This window comes from Muntiacus reevesi, chromosome X, assembly GCF_963930625.1.
Source record: "Muntiacus reevesi chromosome X, mMunRee1.1, whole genome shotgun sequence".
Lineage (NCBI taxonomy): Eukaryota > Metazoa > Chordata > Mammalia > Artiodactyla > Cervidae > Muntiacus > Muntiacus reevesi.
In genome coordinates, this window is record NC_089271.1 from 86,479,966 (window position 1) to 86,505,859 (window position 25,894).

General features: G+C 38.7%; 1 protein-coding gene across 2 annotated transcripts in view; it reads left to right on the forward strand.

Annotated features, from left to right (window-relative positions):
• Nucleotides 1-25,894, forward strand: part of DIAPH2 (diaphanous related formin 2) — a 969,789-nt gene that overhangs the window by 725,291 nt on the left and 218,604 nt on the right. The window lies entirely within an intron of this gene.

Genomic DNA, 25,894 nt, shown 5'->3' on the forward strand with positions numbered 1-25,894 from the left:
AATATTCAAAATCATTGAACCTTACATGTTTCACCACTATGCAGTATCTTGCTAAGGCATAAAAATTAATCTCAGCTGTTGGGAAATGTTCGAGGCAAGTATTATACTTCAATAACTTTCATAGCTCCAAATAAATTATAGAAAATATTTCTTTTCTCTTTTAATTCTGTCAGTTTCCTGCTGCTTCTTTGTTTTTGTTTTGCTTTGTTTTATAAAGAACAATCTGTTACCCAGGCACTCAGTAAATATTCATTGTGTGAGCATCCTCATATACTAGAAATAGAGGAATGGGGCTTTATAAGATTATTAAATTCATTGACCTAACTTAAGAAACTGTTACTGTTAAGAAAGTTAGCAGATTTCTCCTTAACAAAATAAGTATTTGCTACTATCCATCTGACAATTAAACCATATTTTTTAAAAAATCAAGACTTTAACCATTTTTCAACACGTCTTAGACGACCATTGAAATGGCCAAGTGTTAGGAGGTTAAGTGATATCTATAAATCTGAGTTTTATGCCATTGTTCAGTCTTTTTGCTTCTCATGCTCAGTTGCTCAGTCATGTCCAATTATTTGCACCCCTATAAACTATAACCTACCAGGGTCCTCTGTCCATGGAATTTTCCAGGCAAGAATGCTAGAGTGGGTTGCCATTTCCTATTCCAGGGGATCTTCCCAACCCAGGAAATGAACTCGCGTCTCCTGCATTGGCAGAAGTATTCTTTACTACTCTGCCACCTGGGAAGTCCCTTGTTGTTTCTACCTCCTAAATCTTTGGTCTTCATACATTTCTCTTCAAACCCACTGACTCTACTTTAGTTCTGGTCCCCTACCATCTCTCAGATGGACTAATACAATGATGATCTGACTGGTCTCTCTGCCTCCATCTCTTACCATTTCTAACTTCTAATCCATTCCCCACATTGTAGTTAGAGTAAAGCTTAAAAAACCAAACAAACAAGATAATGTTACTTTCCTGACTCAAGATTCTTTTTTTTTTTTTTAAATATTATTTTATTAGTTGGAGACCAATCACTTTACAACATTTCAGTGGGTTTTGTCATACATTGATATGAATCAGCCATATAGTTACACGTATTCCCCATCCCGATCCCCCCTCCCACCTCCCTCCCCACCCGACTCCTCAGGGTCCTCCCAGTGCACCAGGCCCGAGCACCTGACTCATGTATCCCACCTGGGCTGGTGGTCCGTTTCACCATAGAAGATTCTTTAATGACTTGTGTCCTCGGTATAAGATCAAAATGTTGAAAATGAAAGTGGTTTTCAAAAGAACGAAGATTACCTTAAACTCAGACCATCCTAAGTTTGGCTGAATAAGCCATAATCACCGAACTTGAACTCTCCTCCCAGACTGGGAAAAGTCGAGTATGGACAATGTGGAAGCAGCAGAACAAAACAACAGGAAGTGCCTAAGAGGACCTAAACCTTTTAGAATAGAGAGAAAGTTGGGGAGCACAGCATCAAAACTGAAGGCTCGGAGGCAAATGTATGATCGTCATCCTGTGTTAATTGCTCCTGTAGCATCAGGAGTTCTGACAACCGAAGTCACTCTTAATTCTCAGTTAGGGATGTTCTTTCTTCTATCTTAAAGTAATTGTTCTTTTAAAGTGTAACCTTATTTGAGAGCTCCTTGTAGCCATTTTGGCTTATGGAGATTAGTTAATTTTGAGAAGCTCTCATTTTCCTCAAGCCATTTTCCTCTTTACAAAGCCTTAGTCATATCTAAATCTGAACTATAACTGGAAACCAAAGTGAATAACTGCATTTTACTTAGACTCAAACAACTAAATTGACGATATATAGTACATTTTATTCATTCATTAAAGGCAATTTGCCTTTAAAGAAATGAGGATGAATTTTTACATAAAGGATTGTGCATATAATTCCTGATCTAAGAAGACTAAGTTATTTTGACATATTTTTAAGCCTTCAATTCACAAAGCACTTGACATTTAAAGGAAAATTTAGTGCAATATTATAAAAATGGTGGACTTATGTAAGAAACCAAATGTTCTTTAACAAAGAGTCTTCATCAGTAATATAAAATCTATTATGTAGAGTTCCATTATCCAAAATCTATTAGATGCTGCATAAATTGATGCATCTTTGCTTTGCCAATAAAATGATGATTAGTATTATTAGTATTATAAGAGCTTCCCTGGTGACTCAGATGCTAAAGAATCTGCCTGCCAAGCAGGAGATGTGGGTTCAATCACTGGGTTGGGAAGATCCCCTGGAGAAGGAAATGACAACCTCTTCCAGTATTCTTGTGTGGAGAATTTCATGGTCAGAGGAGCCTGGAGGGCTACAGTCCATGGAGTCACAAGAGCTGGACACAACTGACAGAGTAATACTTTCACATTCATAACATTATGAAGATGCCCTTGAGAAACAGCAAAGATGTGCCTGTTCCTCTTGAATAGTATAGTTGTATTTGAAGCAAAATTTCTCATCGCCTATGAAGTCACATGTTTACCGTAGTAACAATGATCCAAATATCCCCAATTATTTCTTCTTTACCCCCATTGGCAGGACTCAAGCTCTCTGCAAAGTCTCCACTCCCACAAGTACATGTAGAGTCATTTCATTTGGGCTCAAAAACATGTCATCTATAGTCACTACTTGATATTTGCCCACAAATATTTGAGTGCCTACTATTCTAGGGTGATAAGAATGTAGCACTGAACAAAGACAAAGTCATGCCCTTTCTGTCCTACAGCTCCCACTCCCCTCTGCTGAATACCTTTTGCTGGCAAAGCTACTTGCATTACCCTCAATGATAATGCCCACATCTCGACCAAGTCTCCTGATGTTCCAATTTTACCATCAGTCCTTGCAGTACTAGACTATGGGGTTATGCTCAGTGCAGACAAAGCCATGCTTCCAAGGACCTTTCTTAAAAAGTTTCTTTCTTTCTTCTTCTAATTCCTTTCTCCTTGGAGAATTAATTAATTTTTTTTTTTTTTTAATGTTCTAGAGACCTAAAGGGGATCCTAAGACTATAAACCCCTCCATTGCCATCCTTCCTCCCTTAAGCAACTAGGAAGGAATCTTCCTTTTCCTAGAAGTGAGGGATAAATAAAGCACCAGTATAAATCCTTTTATGCAAATAGAGCCCTAAGGTCCCACCAGCTCCCTCTTTTTAATCACACACACCCAGATAATTCCCTTTGAGCTCAGCTGGGACCACCCTGGCTACATAGCCTTAGATTTATTTTGAGCTATTGCAACTCTTTGAAAATATGCAATCCATGTAAAATATATGGTAACATTATTAAGCAGAATATTTGACCAGAATACCTCATTCCCCAGCTATGCCAGAGAACAGATTTTACTGTGTTATATAGACATCATTGAATTCTTCTTTAGAAAACAGTGTCACCTATCAACTTGTATTCTGTTTGACTGTTTACTTTGGGCCAGAAGTAGATGCCCTATTTTTCTGATATTATTGTTCCTTGTATGAAAAAGGTAAATATTGTAAGGAACTAAAGGAAGATGTAACAGTGGCATACATGGATAAAGAAAACTCACATTCCCCAACATGAGAAAAACGCCTACTGGTATAAATGATTCCAAAATGTGTACACATTTTAGGTTAATATTATAAAATTTTAATATACCATGTATTTGTGCTCAGTCACTCAATCATGCCCAACTCTTTGTGGCCCCGTGGACTGCACCCTGCCAGGCCCCTCTGCCCATGGAATTTTCCAGGCAAGATTACTGGATTGGGTTGCCATTCCCTACTCTTTAAGTGTTTCTAAATGTATTTCTCTAAGTTTTCAGAATTGTTTATGGCAAGCTGGATATCACCCTTTAGAAATCTAAGACAGTGTGATAGCTAACACTGAAAATTTTAACAAAATCAGTTCAATACCTACTTTTCTCATTAAAGTCTAGTGTTAACTAGAACCAGGAAACAAAATGCATTATCTTTAGTTCTAGCAATAACACCTAATTTGGAATTTTTCAAGTAAGTGTTCCCCATAAATAAGTTATTAAATTTATTTCCAACCACCAGGAAATTATGCTGAAATTCAGCTTCTGTGCACTGGTGCCAGATCAAATCTTGGAAACAGAGTTTTGGGTGAAGTAGGAAAGGATAGCTTTATTGATTTAGCAGGCAAAGAGAGACACAGTGGGTTCAGGCCCCACCAAACCATGTGTCCCAACCCAGGAGGATTGGGTGAGGAGTATTATAGCAACGGTTCAAGGATAGAGTTGACAATTTGGATCAGGGTGTGTGCAGGGTCTGTATTCCTTTAATCGAGCCTCACATGGTCTGCTGATGAGCTGTCGTTCTTCAGGTTATCAAACTATGAGTTTCTCTCTGGAATGAAGAATGCTCCATCAAGTAGTTCATCTTCCATTTGTTGGGGGTTTTAGTCTGCAGAAGATCTAAAAGATGTTGTTAGGTGGATCCCTTGACATGGACATCAACAAATGGTCAATACTGAAATCAGATTGATTATATTTTTTTGTGGCCAAAGATGGAGAAGCTCTATCCAGTCAACAAAAACAAGACAGGGAGCTGACTGTGGCTCAAATCATGAACCCCTTATCACAAAATTCAGGCTTAAATTGAAGAAAGTAGGGAAAACCAAAAGCCATAAAGGTATGACTTAAATCAAATCCCTTACAATTATATTGTAGAAGTGATAAATAGATTCAAGCGATTAGATCTGATAGAATGCCTGCAGAACTATTGACAGAGGTTCATGATGTTGTACAGGAGGTGGTAATCAAAACCATCCCCAAGAAAAAGAAATGTAAAAAGGCAAAATGGTTGTCTCAGGAGGTCTATCAAATAGCTGAGAAAAGAAGAGAAGCAAAAGGCAAGGAGGAAAGGAAAGATGTGCCCATCTGAATGCCAAGTTCTGAAGAATAGCAAGGAGAGACAAGAAAGCCTTCCTAAGTGATCAATGCAAAGAAATAAAGAACAATAGAATGGGAAAGACTAGAGATCTCGTCAAGAAAATTAGAGATACCAAGGGAACATTTCATGCAAAGATGGGCACAATAAAGGACAGAAACATTATCGACCTAACAGAAGCAGAAGATTAAGAAATTCAGTTCAGTTCAGTCGCTCAGTCATGTCCAACACTTTGCGACCCCATGAACCACAGCACACCAGGCCTCCCTGTCCATCACCAACTCCCAGAGTCCATCTAAAACCATGTCCATTGAGTCAGTGATGCCATCCAACCATCTTATCCTCTATCGTTCCCTTTTCCTCCTGCCCTCAATCTTTCCCAGCATCAGGGTCTTTTCCAATGAGTCAGCTCTTCACATCAGGTGGCCAAAATATTGGAGTTTCAGCTTAAACATCAGTCCTTCCAATGAACACCCAGGACTGATCTCCTTTAGCATGGACTGGTTGGCTCTCCTTGCAGTACAAGGGATTCTCAAGAGTCTTCTCCAACAACACAGTTCAAAAGCATCAATTCTTCTGAGCTCAGCTTTTTTTTATAGTCCAACTCTCACATCCATACATGACCACTGGAAAAACCATAGCCTTGACTAGATGGACCTTTGTTGACAAAGTAATGTCTCTGCTTTTTAATATGCTATTTAGGTTGGTCATAACTTTCCTTCCAAGGGGTAAGTGTCTTTTAATTTCATGGCTGCAATCACCATCTGCAGTGATTTTGGAGCCCAGAAAAATAAAGTCAGCCACTGTTTCCACTGTTTCCCTATCTATTTGCCATGAAGCGATGGGACCGGATGCCATGATCTTAGTCTTCTGAATGTTGAGCTTTAAATCAACTTTTTCACTCTCTTCTTTCACTTTCATCAAGAGGCTGTTTAGTTCTTCTTCACTTTCTTCCATAAGTGTGGCTTCATATCTGAGGTTATTGATTTTTTTTCCCAGCAGTCTTGATTCCAGCTTGTGCTTCCTCCAGCTCAGCGTTTCTCATGATGTACTCTGCATACAAGTTAAATAAGCATGATGACAATATACAGTCTTGACGTACTCCTTTTCCTATTTGGAACCAGTCTGATTAAGAAGAGGTGGCAAGAATACACAGAAGAACTATACAAAAAAGATCTTCATGACCCAGATAACCATCAGAGGGTGTGATCACTCACCTAGAGCCAGACATCCTGGATTGAAAAGTCAAGTGGGCCTTAGGAAGCATCTCTATGAACAAAGCTAGTGGAGGTGATGGAATTGCAGTTGAGCTATTTCAAATCCTAAAAGATGATGGTGTGAAAGTGCTGCACTCAATAGGCCAGCAAATTTGGAAAACTCAGCAGTGGCCAGAGGACTGGAAAAGGTCAGTTTTCATTCCAATCCCAAAGAAAGGCAATGACAAAGAATGTTCAAACTACTGCACAATTTCACTCATTTCATACACTAGCAAAGTAATGCTCAAAATTCTCCAAGCTAGGCTTCAACAGTATGTGAACCGAGATCTTTCCACATATTCAAGCTGATTTTAGAAAAGGTAGAGGAACCAGAGATCAAATTAACAACATCTGTTGGATCATCAGAGAAGCAAGAGAATTCCAGAGAAACATCTACTTCTGCTTCATTGACTATACTAAAGTCTTTGACTGTGTGGGTCACAACAAACTGTGGAAAATTCTTAAAGAGATGGGAATACCTGATCACTTTAGCTGTCTCTTGCAAAACCTGTATGGAGGTCAAGAAGCAACAGTTAGAACCAGACTTGGAAGAACAGACTGGTTCCAAATTGGGAAAGGAGTCTGTCAAGCCTGTATATTGTCACCCTGCTTATTTAACTTATATGCATGATGTGAAATGCTGGGCTGGATGAAGCACAAGCTGGAATCAGGATAGCCTGGAGAAATCAACAACCTCAGATATGCAGATGGCACCACCCTTTTGGCAAAAAGCAAAGAGAAAACTAAAAAGCCTGTTGACGAAAGTGAAAGAGGAGAGTGCAAAAGCTGGCTTAAAACTCAAAATTCAAAAAACTAATATCCTGTCCCATCACTTCATGGCATATAGATGGGGAAAAAATAGAAACAGTGAGAGACTATTTTTTGGGCTCCAAAATCACTGCAGATGGTGATTGCAGCCATGAAATTAAAAGACGCTTACCCCTTGGAATAAAAGCTATGAGAAATCTAGGCAGCATATTAAAAAGCAGAGATATTACTTTTCTAACAAAGGTCTGTCTAATTAAAGCTATGGTTTTTCCATTAGTCATATGTGGATGTAAGATTTGGACCTTTAAGAAGGCTGAGCTTTAATGAATTGATGCTTTTGACTGGTGGTGTTGGACAAGACTTGAGAGTCCCTTGGACTGCATGGAGGTCAAACCAGTCAGTCCTAAAGTAATCAATCCTGATTATTCATTGAAGGACTGATGCTGAAGCTTCAATACTTTGGCCACCTGATGCGAAGAGCTGACTCATTAGGAAAGACCCTAATGCTGGGAAAGGTTGAAGGCAGGAGGAGAAGGGAACGACAGAGGATGAGATGGTTGGATGGCATCACTGACTCAATGAATATGAGTTTGAGCAATCTCTGGTGTTGCAGAAACCAGTACTCGAGAAACCAAGCACCACACTTGGAAAGTTGCAGAACTCAGGTTTATTACGCCAGCGGGCCCAGAGGAGTTTACACTCCAAGCTCTGAGCCAGGAACAAAGGGATTACAGAGCTTTTAAAGACAGATTGTAGTGGGCAACAGTAGCTGTTAATAGGCTGGTTTAAACTAAGGGTTTCGTGCCCGCGAACAGTGGTCAAGATAGGGAGGGGGATGCCTGACCTGGACAGGCGTGATTAAGCAGGTTTGCAGGGGCTGGGTGATTGCAAAGAGCAGGACAATGGTGAGTGAGAAAAACTCCAGTTCCTAGTATTGCAAGTCCCCACTTTCTGAGACTACGTACCTATGTTATCTAGACTTTGCAAGGGACAAGCTGAGTTACAGAGGCAGAAGGAGAAGGAAGTTATGTAAAATTTTAACTTTTCCTCTTTGATGGGAGATGGTAAAGGACAGGGAAGCCTGGTGTGCTGCAGTCCATGGAGTCACAAAGAGTAGGACAGGACTGAGCAACGGAAAAACAAATCCCTTGAGGTGGAACCAGGACCCTGCCCCAAGGCTGAACTATTGTTTCCTGGCTGTTCCTCCTTTGTCTCTGTGTCCCCTCCCTTCCCTGATTAGCAGCTGTTGTAATCTGCCCTTTGGAACTCCGAGAAGGTCATGGAGGCTGTAATTTATTCCCTTCAAACAAGAAAAGGTGAATGCAAAAAGGCTTCCACGCCCAGGAGTCTCACAGGATCCTACTAGGTTTCACTAGTAAGAAAGTTATAAGATAAGCTAGAAGGTATATGAGCTGACCTTCCTGGTGGGCCTGAGACTGGCCAAAGCTATTGATTATTATCAAAGTCTGCCTGTTAAAACCTAAGTAGGAAGATGCCAGAGGCTAAAATGCTACTGCTGCCACCCTCTCAGCTTGCTGTTTTTTTTTTCATTCTGCTTCATCCTTATTTGTTCATCAGAAAAGAGGCCCTAGCAGTACAGGCAGTAGGAGACAGGATTCTCCTTGGAACCATACCCATGGAGCTCCTTTTTACCTATATATCCACTCCCTCTTCTCCTCCCCACACTTCCTCTCCAATTCTTTTACCAAAGTGTTTAAGTCACTTCATCTAAGAAACCCTCCCTACTGCCCCAACTTTGGTCTAGACATCCCTTCTGGGCTCTTTCATACCTCCATCCTAGCACATTTTACCCTGTAATGTGTTTATCTCCAAATCCTCTGTGACCAGAACTACTGTGGTTACTCTGTGATCAGCCTACCATGGGCCAAGCGTAGTGCTAATCACTAAGTGTGTGTGTGTGTGTGTGTGTGTGTGTGTGTGTGTGTGTGTATACACACACACTTTCATATATATATATATATAAAATTCATTGATTCAGTGAATTATTTCAACAATGAATGAACCAAATGACCAATGATGAAGAAAATAAAAAATTTGGCCATCCAGATCTCACGATCTAGTGGGAAAGAGCATTGAAGCAACAAATTCTAATAATAAAATGATAATATATACAAAGGGCTTGTGAGAGGAGAGGAGAAAGACATTTCTTTTGTCTGATTTAAGGAAGCCTTCAAAGAAGTGACATATATAGCAGCCTTTCACATTTAAAGGAGTCCTTCCTTTTTCATTCTTCCCCAACTGATTTGGTGTTAATGTTTAGTGGTAAACATGTATATTTCCTAGTTTTCTATGATGAGTTCAAAGTGGAAAGATAGCTATTTCATTTACAGGGAAGCAGCTTTCAGGCAGTTATTATGATCTAAAGGTTATTCCATCATATGCTTGGACAAGGAGTAACCAAGCTTCAATTACTTCTTATGACTGAGCTCTCTTGAGCATTAGGTCAATTGAACCAGTTTATCTAAGGCAAAACCAATTCCTTAAAGACTGACTTGTCTGGTGTTACTTTGGAGTAGTGGGTCTAATTCGGGGATGATCTTGCTTCCCAGGAGACATTTGGCAAGGTCTAGAGATACTTTTGCTTCCCTGGTGGCTCAGAGGTTAAAGCGTCTGCCTCCAATGTGGGAGACTGGGGTTCAATCCCTGGGTTGGGAAGATCCCCTGGAGAAGGAAATGGCAATCCACTCCAGTATTCTTGCCTGGAGAATCCCATGGTCGGAGGAGCCTGGTAGGCTACAGTCCACGGAGTCACAAAGAGTTGGACATGACTGAGCAGCTTCACTTCACTCCAGAGATACTTTAGGTTGTCACAAACAGGGAGGAAGTGCTCCTAGTGTCTAGTGGGTGAAGCCTAGAATGCCACTAAACGTCATACAGTGTACATTAAGGTCCCCCACAACAAAGAAATAATCCTTGCCAAGATTGAGAAACCTGACCTTAGGGTTATTTGTTAAAGTTTTTTTTTTTTTTAGTTTTCATATGGAAAACAATGCAAGGTGACAAATTAAGAAGCAAAATTTGTACTAGATGAATTAATAATGCATCTGTTTGTCACATCAATTTTGTATACAACTGTAATTTCAATTATTGATCAATGAAAAGTATTGTTTTTTGTTTTTGTTTTTGTTTTTCCAGGGCCTTTAGGTCCTCTCCATTACTGCCACTGCCAAGGGATGTGTACTATTGTTTTAATTACTAATGTTTTCTCTATCATTGAAAGATGTTCTGGTTCATATGACTCATAAAATTTTTAAATCGTGCATGTAAATTTTAGGAAAATTGGAAACCATAGTCAAAAAAAAAAAGAATCAACTGAAATCCTTCTACCCAGAGATAACTAATAGTAATAGCTTGCCATACATTCTTCCAGACATTTCTTTGGAGGTAGATATATATTTAGATTGTGAATATATTTTTCTTAAAATCTTGTGAAGATTTAAGCTCTAAAATTTTTATTTACTTGTAATAATTCCTAGCAGTTTATGCCTGTATGTATATGATCATCAACATTTAGTGTATAGTGCTATTAGTTATTCCTTTAGTTGTGATTTAAAATATTAATTAGCTCATTTCACGATGCCTTTTTCAGAATACCCGATCATTGGTGCCATGCTAATCATCATTGACTATTGGGAGTCACCTGTAAATAAACCAATATAATCTTCCTTCTCTTTTTGTTTTACATAATGCCCTCATCAAACTACCCCCATGGCAAGGGGCCAGTAATATGTTCAAAGTGTATTATTCTTCAAGATCTTTAACATTCTGTGTTCAAATTAGTGGATTACTCAGTATGATGGTTTAGCTAAAAAGTCATTTTATTTTTTAAAGATTTTATTAATAGTGCATGAAAGAGCCAAACTTGTTTATACTGGAGATGGAATAGTTTGGAATAATGTATAATTTGTTTTTGCTCATTTCTCCTTGGTCTAGAAGGAAAAGAAACAATTTCCATGTACATTAGAGACAAATACAACAGTGATTCAGAAGAGCAAGACAGATAATCAAGTAAAATGTAGATAAAATAATAACTATTGTAATGACCTATTGTAATCTCTAGATGGGAGATATGGGTTGATGTCCCTAACAACCTGGAAACTTGATTTTGAAGATTATTTTTAGTGTTATAAACCTTCATCAGATGACATCTCTAAGAAAGTATTTCCCCAAGTTCTTGCTCCTTAGTTTAAAATACAAGATTTATGGGACTTCCCTGGTGGTCCAGTGGCTAAGACTTTGTGCTTCCAATGCAGGAAGCCCAGGTTCAATCCCAGGACAGGGAACTAGATCCCACATGCCTCAACTAAGAGTTCACTTGCCTCAACTAAGATCCAGAGTAACCAAAATAATAAATAAATATTAAAAAAAAAAAAATAAAATAAAATACAAGATTTATTAATAAAAAATCAATTTAAGATAAAGTATATTGCCTTATGATTATGATTATCACATAATCATTATTATGTGATGGTTCTCTCATACTATATTAAAAGTCTAAATATATAATATTTTCATAGAAATACATTTTATTGCATTTGAGCATTATTTCAGCCAAATATGTTTTAGATCACCTTTTACGTAAAGGGCTTTAATGAATACAGCAAATTAATGTATAACTATTACTGTAAATATAACTGCTTGTATATGTAGATGTTGTTTCTTAAATATTTTTGTTAGTGCCTGAAAATAATTGCTTTAACTCTATTTTAAACAGATGAGTGTATTTTGGTATTTGTCCTTTTTCATAATCTATCAGGATACTTTTGACTGTGATATAACTAAATTTGGCTTAAGAATATGATTTTAATCTCACATATCACAAGAAATGTAGAGGTAAAGCAGTTACAGGTATGATTAATTTAGCAACCTCATGATATAATCACCTAGACCTGGGATTTTGCAAATGATTCTGTTCCGCCACCCTTGGCGTGTTGGCTCATGGTTGCAAAATGGCTGCGGTGGTTTCAGGTATCATATACAAATATAGTGATATATAACAAAGAATAGGTCATTGTCACCCATGAAGTTTTTTTGGTTTTGTTTTGCTAAGGAGAAAAACTTTTCCAGAAGCCCCTGGACAGATTTTTTTTCTTCAAATTCTGTTGTCCGGGATTCAGTCACATGCCCACCTCTTAACTAATCACCATCAAAAAGAGTCTTAGATTAATCATGATTTACCCATGGGGCAGGGACAGAGATCCTTCCCTGAACGTGACTGTGCAGAGTCTAAGCAGCCAAACTGATCCAGAGCTCTGCCAGCAAGTAAGAAGGTTCAAGTTTGATGGATTAGGGCCAGTAACTAGGAGTAGCTATAAAATAGAGAACACAAAGTACATTGCTGCTTGGCATTGTTTGAATTCTCAACAGTTCCAAATTCACAAAATACACATGAAGGAGATGTTTTTGTGAAATGCACACTTAAATTGTTTTAAAAAAGAGTCTTGGTGAATAGAACTTTAAATAGAAAAGATTATTTGTTTATTTCCAAGTTACCCTTCCTTATTTATTTTCTGTCTTTAGCTGAAATATACTTATACAAGACAGGTCTGCTTTTCTAGCTTGCTTGCTTGCTTTTTCTCACTCATTCATTCAGCAAATATTTACTGAGTACTCACTAAATTAAAGATACCATTCTAGCTACGGACACTTTTTAGTTTACTAAAAATCTCTGCCTTCATGAAATTTGACTTGTAAAGGGAAAGGTGAGATAATAAACAATAAACACAATTATTAGAAAAATTATATAGTTTGTTAAAACCTAATAAGTGCTATGGAAAGAAAAAAAATTGCCAAATGGTAAAGCCACATGGCAACAGCTGACAGGTTTCAGCATTAGTTATAAAGTGCCTTGTACAATCAATATTTTAGATTAAGACTTAAGATTTTAGAATTATAACTTTTTTCCCATAAGTATAGGAATCACTGTGTATTCCTGTTTAGAAGACTTTACTAGTTACTATTAGATGTTTTTTTTTCCTTATGAATCCTAACTATTTCATAAGTTGTATATCCTTCTGTGATATAGGACAAAAAAATGAATTCTGACCCTCTTGAAAGAAAGAGTCTTCCCAAGGGCTTTATCATTTCAATTAAATAGAGTAACCTTATCTTCTAGAATATGGAGGCTGTGCAGAAATCTTTACCTAGAGGCAGACAGGAAGCTCTGACAAAAGATGGGATGTATAGCAAAGCATGTGATACAGTAAAAGCATATTTTTAGTGCCAAAAATATGAAAAACTCTATGGGACTTACAAAGACATTGAGTTCATTTTGAATTCTTTTCGCCCTGGTCCTTGTCCCCTGCCAGCTCTCAGCTAATTGATCTGATAAACTCATGCAGTACTAATATGTCACTCATTCTCTACTACATGTGTGCCCTTTAAATTCCAGACAGTGCCTTAATCTGGCAGAGGCAGATTAATCTGCTGTCAAGAACTTCTTGCTGCATGGCTTGCTGATAGAGGAAATACTGGGGAGAAAGGCAACTTTTCTTGTACCTCTTGAAAAAACATCATGTACGCAGCTGCCTAATCTTTCTAGGTCTAGCATTTCACTTCTTCCCATCAAGGACATTCCACAACTTAACCTATCTGTTGTGGTCTTATAATCCAGCTGTGTTTTTCAGATTGGCATCCTTTGGTAATCGCCTCCCTTGTGATATAGATTAGGGATCAGCAATATATGACCCAGGGGCCAAATCTAGCATGCCCTATGCTTTTATTAATAAAGTCATATTGGTGCACAGCCAAGCTCCTTTGTTTATGTATTTCTGTGGCTGCTTTCATTCTGTGATGGTAATGGCGATGCTGCGTGCTTGAGACAGGGTCCATATGACCCCAAAGGCTGAAAATATTTACTGTCTGGCCCTTTGCAGAAAACACTTGCTGACCCTTAATATAGCACATGCAAACAAGGGTGTGGAGGTGAATTTCTGATAGGGAAATTGCAGAAAACAGATACCGTCTCTTGCGTTTTAACTTTCAAATGCAGTCCCTCCTTAAGAGGGGTTAGCTTTCAGAGAAGATAGGAATTATTCATTGGAAGAGGTATGGTTATCAACTGCACTCTTGATTTCCACTTTCCTTTCCAGGTGACATTCACGTCTTTACATATTGCCCCTGAGACAGAACTGCTGCCCTCATCTTGGATACTGCACAGGGTGACCCCAGGCTTAGTGAGACTCACTTTCTTAGACCTTTAATGGCCATACCTGGGTGACAGTAAAGTCTCAACTAGCATTTGGAAACCTTGGCACTCTAACTCCTCCTCAAACACTCTTCTTTTCCTCTGCTTGAAATGTCTTCATGCTCACCATCTTTCTTCCACCTGATGACATCATTTTTTTCATTCAAGACTCACTCAATGACGACTTTCGCCTTTACATCTTTCCTATTCTCTCCCTCCTCAACTCCAGGGAGATTTCATTGCTCCCTAGTTCATATGCTTCCATCACATAGCTCATGTGATTTTGTCACACTGCACTCATTATAATTGATGGCGTGCAGACCTACCTTCTCCTTTCTGCTGTGAATTCCTCTGGAATATATGTATCTCACCTGTCTGAATTTTTGTCACGCCGTAGAGTGCGTGACACATAGTCACCGGCAGATATTTCTTGATTGGTAATCACATTTGTAACTAGTAATTGTGCTTCTCCTGTGCTAGACATCTAATAATAAATGATCTTCTGTATTAAATGCTTCAAAGCCCTCTAGCTGTTGTCTCTCTCCTCCCCCTTGCCTCCCTCGGCCAGTTTTTCCAAAATCTTTCATTACTTCAATGATTCCTTTGACCCCTTGTCAACATTGATTCAGCAAATATTTGACTAAATTACTTAAATTTGTCTACATTCACCCCATCACTTGTCATTGTGAAATCCCAAAGTGACCTGTATTTTCCAGGAACATACAGCTCTTGAGTGGGCTATCCAAGTGCACTGGAAGTACCTCATGTGTACTCTGTTTCATTTCTACAATCTCATATCCAGCTTCTCATTTGTCAGCGTTACTTTGTGATTTACTATTCCCTTATGACTGACTATGACCCCTTAAATCTTCATTGTTTATCCACGACAAGCTAGTCCCCTGCTTATGTCTCTAGGATGTTTTTCTCTTTATGGTAAAAATCATTACAGAAGGACTATTCTTCAAACATGCACCTGATCTTTCTACCTTCTCTAAGTCTTGTTATCTTCAAAAACCCTTTGAAGGGAATAAAAATTTCAGCTTCTTTTATTTGCAGGAGTTGCTGCATTTTAAAAGAAGAAAAATAGTCATAAGTTTTACAGGATAAAATTTAGTCATATTATATTTGTTAAACATATCATAGTGTTGTATTTTACCTTTATAGTCCTGAAGCACTAACACTCACAGTATGCAGAAAGTAAGACTGAGATTTCATTGCAGTAGCCAGGGAGGCATTATACAGAAGTTCACATTTCAAAGAAGTCAAATCTAAAACACATTTATTATTACAAAGTTTTATACAAGAAATAAAATCCGGTGTGTCTGTAAACTCCCTAAATCCCTTAGTAAATTATTTGTCCACCATGTCAAGCCTAATGGCAAAATCCCTCTATACCAATAAATAAGGCAACTTAAGCAGAAGATTCATGATGAAGCCAGAAAACTGCTCTATAAATAATGATATAGTATCCAGGGAGGAAGAAGGTAAAGGAGAGGGCAGTAGAACATTAGCATAGTAAGACAAGGATATTCCCATCAGTAAGGAAGCAATGATATTTGACCAAATCTATGTCATGATCAAGGATATAATCCCAAGTGAGATGGGTTTTACATTCTGGAATGTAGCTGCAATGCTCATATACAGATGGAATGGCTTGCTTCCCAGAACACAATCACCACCATATAACAATGTCCTTATTATTTCTAGTTTTAAAAAGAGGATCTTAAAGCGAAAAACCCTGATTCTACACTCTGGCCTATTCAAACCCAATTGTGAAGTGATCCACACTCTAATATTGTTTTCAGGTATTTTCACAGATCAACTCTTTATGGCTATAGCAATCCCAGATTTAAGGGGTTGAATAGCAAGATATTCATGTTATTTTTCCTGTTCTATGAACTAAGGACTCAGACATACATAATACTAAAGCCAAAATATCCTAGAATAGAAACTGAGGGTAGCTCAAATGGTAAAGAATCTGCCTGCAATGCAGGAGACATAGGTTCGATCCATTGGTTGGGAAGATCCCCTGGGAAGGGAATGTCATCCCACTCCAGTATTCTTGCCTGGAGAATTACATGAACAGACCATGGATTCGCAAAGAGTTGGACACGACTGAGCATCTAACACACAGAAACTGAGGAATTCCCTGTGGGTTTATCCTGTAGCCTAGGCTCCTGGCATTTTTTCTAGACCCTTTTAGCAGCTACCTAACTATTCTTTCAAGTAGATTTTTAGAGAAAGCAGGTTCATAACTTGACTTGGTTCCAATGCTTTGCCATTCTTACTGTAAAATTCTTTATAATTTCAAACAGAGCTTCTTTTCTTAGAGTTCAATCACTGGCCCTGTTATTTTGCTTCTGGAAATCTGGAAGATTTCATATAAGCTTTGTCCTTTAAACAAATATCTATTGCATGTCCATGGATCAAGTTATATCCCTTAACCCCATCTTTTCTGAGCTTAGTTATCCATCTTTTGTTCATGGTTTGGCATTTCCCTTTTTTTTTTTTCATTTATTTTTATTAGTTGGATGCTAGTTACTTTACAATATTGTAGTGGTTTTTGCCATACATTGACATGAATCAGCCATGGATTTACATGTGTTCCCCATCTTGAACCCCCCTCCCACCTCCCTCTTCATCCCATCCCTCTGGGTCATCCCAGTGCTCCCTTATTTTTTAAGAAATATTTTATTTACTTGGCTGCACCAGGTCTCAGTTGGGGTACATGGGATCTTTAGTTGCAGCATGTGGGATCTAGTTCACCAACCAGGGATTGAACCCAGGCCCCCTGAATTGGGAGTGCAGAGTCTTAGCCACTGGACCACCATGGAAGTCCCTCCCTTACTCTTCACCACAGTTTTCCTCAGATTTTTATACATCCTTTTATATATACATTTTATGTATCCCTTAAACAGAGGATACAGATTTGTGAGGTCTGAGTTTACATTAATTGCAAGGATCCATTTAGGGAAAAATATGTAAAGATATTTTTCTTTTGCAACCTTTGCAAAAACACATGGGCAGATGAACATGTTTCCAGTGCCCCTCCCCTGCTCCATGTAAGTGAGGAGTCCTGATGCTCTTGCTTCATTTAGCTTCATGGTAAATCTGCCCCTGCCCTTAGAGTTGTTCTGCCTGTAAATTAAGCATAACTATTTAAAAAAGGCCAAACTGTCAAAGAGATAAACCCAACTCAGAATATTGTTATTACATGTGCTAAACTAGTATTTACACCAAATTAATCATCACTGTCTTCATTAATTAAAAATACTTACTACATGCTGCCTTTGTATTAGATGCTCTTTTCAGATTATAATTGAATGCTTATCTGAATATATCATACCTGAAGCTGACAAACCAACATAGCACCTGCCATTTCAGAACTAAGGTTCAACTAAGCCAGGACTAAAGCAACAGGCATAAAGGAAATATTTGGATAACTGAATGCATGTTAATACTTAACATATATTAACATCATATAGAGTTTCCCTGGTGGCTCAGACAGTAACGAATCCACCTGCAATGCGGAAGATCTGGGTTCAACCCCTTGGTTGGGAAGATCCCCTGAAGAAGGGCATAGCCACCCACTCCAGTATTCTTGCCTGGAGCATCCCATGGACAGAGGAGCCTGGTGGGCTACAGTCCATGGGGTCGCAAAGAGTTGGACATGACTGAGCGACTAAGCACAGCACAGCATCATATACGGGAAAGATGAGCGTATCTGGACATGATGGTTATGGAAGCAGTTCTTGGGGTCTCCAGTTTTATCCAAGGGAACAGAGATTTAGAGTTCTGCTCTCTTCTACTTCATGAAAATGACATTTCCCTTACCAAAAATATAGCATGGAAGTGTTAAATTCACTGCAGGGCCACCATGGCCTCTAGGAGCCGTCTTGCCATGCTTTTCTGTGCCTCATCAGCTTTCCTTTTTGATTTGTGTTGCTTGGCTCCCACTTGTTGCTTAGTGTTATATAGACGTATGTTTCTCTACATATAAAAGTTATCCTGATTGTTCTGACATCAATAAAGGGCAAGGTGCTTCCCCATAATTACTGGTAGGACATCTTGCTGTTAATATCTTGGAAGGTAGGACAGCAACTAATTAATCACTTTTTACTTAGAAGAGCACAGAGTTCTGACTGGCAATCAAGATGGCTTTGTGAAAAGTAAATTGAGCAAAGCCATGTTCATTTACTTCTGTGAAAGAGTTTGTGCCTTGTTAGTCCAAGAGACTACATTTTTACTCACAAAGAATTTGGTTCCCTCCCCTGGTGATGGACAGGGAAACCTGGCGTGCTGCAGTCCATGGGGTCGCAGAGAGTGAGACAGGACTGAGCGATTGAACTGAACATGTGACCTTTATTCACAATGATTTAAAAAAAAAGTAGGATCTACTCTCTAGACTCTAGAATGCTATTTCAATGGACAATCTAAGAGATTGGCTTAAAGAATTCTAACACTCTAGTCTTTCTTTAGATGACCCCTAAGTGTCAGGAGCACAAGTTCAGTTCAGTTCAGTTCAGTCACTCACCCTGCCTTCAATCTTTCTCAGCATCAGAGTCTTTTCCGAAGAATCAGTCTTCCCATCAGGTGGCCAAAGTATTGGCGTTTCAGCTTCAGCATCAGCGTCCTTCCAATGAATATTCAGGACTGATTTCCTTTAGGATGGACTGGTTGGATCTCCTTGCAGTCCAAGGGACTCTTCCAGAGTCTTCTCCAACACCACAGTTCAAAAACATGAGTTCTTCAGCACTAAGCTTTCTTTATAGTCCAACTCTCATATCCATACATGACTAATGGAAAAACCATAGCATTGACTAGATGGACCTTTGTTGTCAAAGTATTGTCTCTGCTTTCTAATATGCCTTCTAGGTTGGTCATAGCTTTTCTTCCAAGCAGCAAATGTTTTTTTAATTTCATGTCTGCAGTCACCATCTGCAGGAGAACAAGAACCTTTTGTTTAATACTTTTGATTATATGATTCTCCTACATGGTAGTTAGTCAAGGAATGTTTCCTGCTTCTCAGAGAAGATGTAAGTCACTGGACGCAAATATGGCTCCTTTTGTCTTACCTTTCTACTTCCTGGGCCTTTTCTTCCTTTCCCTGTCTTTCATATCACCCAAAGGACAGAAGAATTGTCAGTGGCAATATGTCCTGAGGATTTTTTAACACTTTATAGGAATTTATTTACATATAATGTATATATGCAAATTATATATGTATATATATACATTTTTTTATGTGTGTCTTCCCTCAGAAGTAGGTTCCCTGAGGAACTAGTCAAATGTAAAATAATTAAAGGCATTGAGCAGATAGCATAGATACAGGAACATATACACATTCACTAGAAAGATTTTTGATTCTTCATGTATGATTATCATGAATCAGTGGTATATGAGGAGGGACTATTTTTTAAACTCAAATCAGAAGTGTGTGGAGTTTAAGGACTTTTACCCCCATTGTTATCTTAATTGAAAGATAATAACATTTCCCAAAATATTTTGGAAATGCCTGTTTTAGGTTTTTCCTAAGTGTTATTTAGCACGTGCTTTAGATCTTTTCAGGGGTACTAAATCTTTGCAATTTGAGGGTGGATTTGATTTTTAAAAATAGTCTAAAGTGATATTGAGCCAAGTTTTATTAATAACATGTATGATCGAACAGGGTAACAAAGTCTCTGGTCAAAAATATTGTGAATCTAAAATAATGAGACTGATTTTATTTGATTCAGAGGTCAATTCTGAAAGAGGAGTTTCAATCACATTTGAAGGATGGGGTTCATAGTTTCAATAGATATATTGGAACCAATCTTGTAAGTTTACAGTTGCACCTTATAATGTTACAAAACAAATGCTATGATAAGTTGAGAGAATTAGAGGATGGACAACTGGGAATATCCTTACTGTAGATACTGGTTAACCCATCTTTTAGGGTATATTTGCCTAGCTTTGTTTATTTTGGGGAGTGCGGGGCATACATATGAGAGCAAAGAAACCTAGGATTTAAAAAATAATGTCCAACAAGTAGAGAAGACCCAGGGCAAAACCTAAACATTAGTAAATTCATAGAAAAAACTCTCTGAGAGTTGTTATTTTAGGAAATGATATTGAGCAACTTAATTTGGAGTCCAGACTAATTTTCTTAAGGGCCTCTCTGACCCCATCCTTCCTCCTAACATTTACCCTATGAACTTGGAAATTCACTCCGCATTTGAGAATCAGCTTTACTTTTCTGGGACTCATCGGGCACCAAAGTGGTTCCTGGGGACATATACTGTTATAACATTATAATGTGTTTAAGGAAACACATTATACTGTTTTAAGGGGACATGTTATACTGTTTTATGTGTTTATACATGTAAAGACTTTTAAGGGAGATATTGACCAGGTTTCTATTCCTCAGCAGATGATAGACAAGCTATGGGCTTGAGAAACTGACAGCTTTTAGTTAGACATAGGGAAGTATTTCATTTTCAAAGTGATTAACTATCAGCATTGGTTCCTGTGGGAGGTCATGGAACCCTACTCACAGGCAGAAGACTGCAGCGAGCATTTTGGGGGGGGGGGGTCTTTCCTGTTCTGAGTGTATATTTCTCCTTGTCAACATAATTTAATATTCTTATCCAAGTCTCCGAGGTGCTTTTCAACCCACCCAAATTGGTCTCATCAAAAACCTTATTGATTGTGCTGCTTCTTACATCTTCTAAGATGGTGACTAATAAGGCAGTAAACTCAGCTCACAGAGCTGAAATATACTGCTTGTTTGGCCATTTCCACTCACCCAACCCTCCCTGAGATGCTTTCCCATTAAAATATCTTATCAGTCACTTTAGAATTTCACTTTGTTCCTTTGGTTCAAAATATACTTTTTTTAAAAGTATAGATTAACTTCCTATAGGCACTCAGAGCACTTCATAGAGCTTAATCAAGTTGAGGTCCATAGAGGCATGCCAAACGCAATTGTTTTTCTTTCCCAGATGGAAAGAGGGATATTCCAATAGCTATGAAGAAAAATATGTCTGCAGATACCTGCAGCATTTGAAAACCTCTACCGTGCTCCAGATTGCAGATTAACTTCTAACTAATCAGAGCTCAGCATTCTAATGGACTGTGAAGAGAGAGGCAGTTTTTCCTCCAACTTCAGATCCCATGGTTTTTGCAGTTGTAAGGCAAATTTTAAAAGAAGGCCTTGGGGATTATAGTCAGCCTTCATTACAAAGCATGACCACTTTGTAACCAACTGCAAGTTTAATATCCAAGGAGATTTGCACATAAGAGTCTTCTTTTTTTCCTTCTTCCCTTTTTGAATAATTTACCTTTGAGATTCTCTTCACGACCACACTGGTGTGCAAAGATCTGTTTGTCTGTCAAATCTCCTGATATGTACAGCATGTGAAAGATGCATTAATTTTTTATTTGTTTCTTAAGGAGGCTGAACAGGAAGCTGGTTGTGCTGAATACAAGACAGGGCTCCTTTAGTGAGCATGTACTGGAATTCACTTAACTGTCTTCCTCTCCTGCAACAGATCAGATTCTTCTATGAGTTTCCTCTCTGCCAAAAGGGAGTTAGTTATACAAATAAACTCAAGGAAGTTTTCATCTGAACCTTCCACCCGAACCTGAGACAGTTTAGTCTGAAACCAAAAAATCACTGGCAAAGCTATGTGTTACAAATGTGTGTGGATCATGCAGTGAAAACAAAGATCTCCTTTCCAAATTTAAAACAAATTTTTTTCTTGTAACCCTGGAGGTTCTGTGTAAACACTCTTCTCTACACAAGTAAATTTTCACTGCAGTGCATGGTGCTATGTCCATGTGACAAATGTCATGGTTTTCAGGCCTTGGAAATACTACACACTGGCATTTTAAAGAAAATAAATATAGAAGTCAGTGAACCATAACCTTTGGATGATCCGGAGAGAAACCAACCATTTGAAGGTGGGTGATGTTTATTTCCCAGCCACTCAGATTTCCCACAATAAAGAAATATGAGAAGTGTAGGGAATTATGTGTAGAGATGTTCTTGGGAATTTCATGTTTTGAGAAGTTCCAGGCAGAAAAGTATTATTATGTAAATTGATGAACTCCAGCTTCCAGTTCTTAGAAAATGTGAAACATATCAAAAGTTTAACTAGGTTTGACCTTTTATGTTAGGAGACTACAGTAAGGAAGATAGAGCTAGGAAGTTCATTAGTGGGTTATTTTATGTAAGATGGTAAGGGAAATCCTCACTGATTAGGAGATATTTCAACTTTGAAACCCCATGGATGCAGCCCACCAGGTTCCTCTGTCCATGGGATTTCCCAGGCAAGAATACTGAAGCAGTTTGCCATTCCCTTCTCCAGGGGATCTTCGTGACCCAGGGATCAAACCTGGGTCTCTTGTGTCTCCTGCATTGGCAGGCGGGTTCTTTACCAGCTGAGCCACCAGGGAACCCATTTTGGTAGCTCTGTGTGAGAGCAGAAAGAACACGAGTGTAAATTCTCTGAGGGAAATTGAGCAGTGAGGATAGAATTGAATGACTCAGGACAGGCAGGAGAGGACCAGATCATGTCAGGCCTTGTAGGCTGTTGGAAGGGCTGGTTTTTCTTCAGCTCTGAGTAGGAGTAGATGGCTTCTCTGACAAAGAGACCAAGAGGAAGGAGGAGGAAGGAAGGAGGCAGAAAGACACAACTTTAGGGGAAGGTGAAAACTAAGTGTGGGAGAGGGCAGTCTAAGCTAGTAAGGAGGTGGAGAGAGAACAATCTGGTGTATAGGAAGGAAGGAGCATAGCATCTCTTCAGACTCTAAGAGGGTAGGAAATATCTATTTTGTTTGATTTGGTTATTTAGCCTACACCTCTGTGATTCATACCTTGTTTGCAAAGGTTAATAAGCATGACTTGAATCTCTGTCTAACTGCAGTATCAATACATTTGTTCCGTGTCTATTACAGAGACACCTAAGTACTCGAGCAAGCTAATCAAGGTTTCAATTACCCCAGTGAGAAAGAAAGACTTCTCAGTTACAATCATAGTTGATTGGTTGATGAAGTATTCATGAGATCTTGCATAAGAGGAATTTTATAGGTCATTTGTACTGTAATAAGTGGAAATATCTGGGAAGGGGAAAAAAAAAGTTTTAGCAGTATTACAGTGCTGACAGAGTCTTCAGAAGTACTGACTCTCAGAATGTGGTTGCTGCAGCTGAAAATTCTTTGCCCTGACCATTTGTCATGACTCCTTCAATCCAATATGCCCTCTAAACACAGTGAAACTAGAGAAAAGGAATATCTAAAGTTGTTTGATGTTAATTAAAGAGTAAGATTCCTTCTTTTCTTTAATGGAAAGCCTTAATTTGTGCCCAAATCATTGTACTATCTTATATAGGGTTTTTTTTGCTAATCATCTGGTGGTTCAATTCTTTGTTCAGAGGCTGAAAAGCTCATCTCTCATATTGTATAATCTGATATCATCATTCTCAAATGGGAGTGAGAAAGATCTGGAAGAGCTCAGTTCAGTCACTCAGTTGTGTCCAACTTTTTGCAACCCCATGAACCACAGCACGCCAGGTCTCCCTATCTATCACCAACTCCCGGGGCTCACCCAAACCCATGTCCATTAAGTTGGTGATGCCATCCAACCGTTTCATCCTCTGTCATCCCCTTCTCCTGCCCTCAATCTTGCCCAGCATCAGGGTCTTTTGAAATGAGTCAGCTCTTCGCATCAGGTGGCCAAAGTATTGGAGTTTCAGCTTCAACATCAATCCTTCCAATGAACATCCAGGACTGATCTCCTTTAGGATGGACTGGTTGGATCTCCTTGCAGTCCAAGGGACTCTCAAGAGTTTTCTCCAACACCACTGTTCAAAAGAATCAGTTCTTCGGCTCTCAGCTTTCTTCACAGTCCAACTCTCACATCCATACATGACGACTGGAAAAACCATAGCCTTGACTAGATGGACCTTTGTTGGCAAAGCAATGTCTCTGCTTTTTAATATGCATCTGGAAGAGTAGATGAGTTCAGATTTACTATGACCTTTGGTATTCTTTAGGATTTTCACCCACTTATCCTAACAAATAGGGACCTCAGCCCAAGTTCCACATCGGTAGTCATAACATATATTTGGATCTGTGTTTCTCAGCAACTCTTATCCTTGGTTACAGGCAAGTGCAGCAAATTGCAGCAATGTCTAGCAGCCAGAACAGTTCAAGCAGAGTGTGTTAGATATCTATCTATATAAAGCAGAGTGTTGGAAAGGAAGGAGAATTTTGTTAAAAAAAATTATTTTGGAAAATGATAATGAGGCATCATACATATAATTGCCTTTCCTTTGCATTGTCATGCTCAGCACATCTCTGGGACAGAGAAAGGACATTGCTTCTATAACCCTAGTTCACTGGTCTGGACGACCTTTCCATTTCTACCTATCTTGCCTCCAGTTATGCCTGAAATTAAATGAGAACCCCATCAACAAACAAAAAGATTATATCATCCTATCTTCTCTTTGAAATCCTCCAGTAGATGGTTTTCCAGCAAGACTTTGTTATTGTTTAGTCGCTAAATCGTGTCCGACTCTTTGCCACCCGCTTAGCCCTCCAGGCTCCTCTGTGCAGAGGATTTTCCAGGCAAGAATACTGGAGTGGGTAGCCATTTCCTTCTCCAGGGGATCTTCCCAACCCAGGGATTGAACCTACGTCTCTTGTGTCTCCTACATGGCAGACAGATTCTTTACCACTGAGCCACCAACTAGCAGCCTCCTATTGGTCACTTGAGAGTTTCACAAAGCCTGGGGTAGTAGACTGAGTGTACACTAATTCTCCCTTAAGCAGAACAAATGAATACAACATTCTGAGATAAATACAAAAGAAAGAAAACTTCTTATTTCCAGGTCAAATGGCCTTGGAGTATGTGCTTTCTTTTCTTAGTGAGATGACAGAACTAACTCCAGATGTTAAAAAAACAATAACAGGAAAAAAAAAATCTACTGCCTTTCCCCAAGAAACTTCATCTCTCTGTTTTTGCCAGTCTCATAAGGTGTGTTGAACTCTAAGTAAGATGATATGTGAATTTCATTATTAGTCTACATAGCAAAATATTCTGTGATGTTTTTGTTTCTTTGATCTGTTAAGTATGTATATTAACACAAGAATTTCCCCCCAAAGTTATTGTTTATTCTATCTGTATCTTTTTACTCATGAATTGAGAAGGCAAGTCCTATCATCTGTATAAAGTTTTGGGGTCTGAGAAAGAGTATATGTTTTGTTTCTTCATAGCTTTACTGGATGTTGCAAGATTTCCGTATCAAAAAGAAGCCTCCCTCTCCCCAGTGCACATGTGCATATGTTTGCACACCTCTGGGCTAGGGTTTTGAAATGGAGTACAGATCCTGAGCTGGTATTGCCCAACTGTGGAATTATATAATAATAATAACCACGCCATTTACTGCATACTTCTTTAATGTGCCAAGCACTGTTCTTAATGGCTTCAGATGCAATATCTCAAAAACTCACAGACCAACACTGTGAAGTACAGGTATTTCATATTTCAGCAAAGCAGGCTTAGCACAGTTAAGTAAGTGGGCCAAGGAGATAAAGCATGATGGTCGCTAGACAACTAGGATTTAAGTCAGATTTCTTAGCTCCTAAAGGCCATCCTGTGTTCACAATGGTATGCTGCTCTACTCAGAATGTTTAGATTATGGGTCTTGACTTGAAAGGAACAAAATAAATACGCCTCTTTCCCATCATTTTTACTCTGGGCATAAAATTCCTGGGTCAGGAA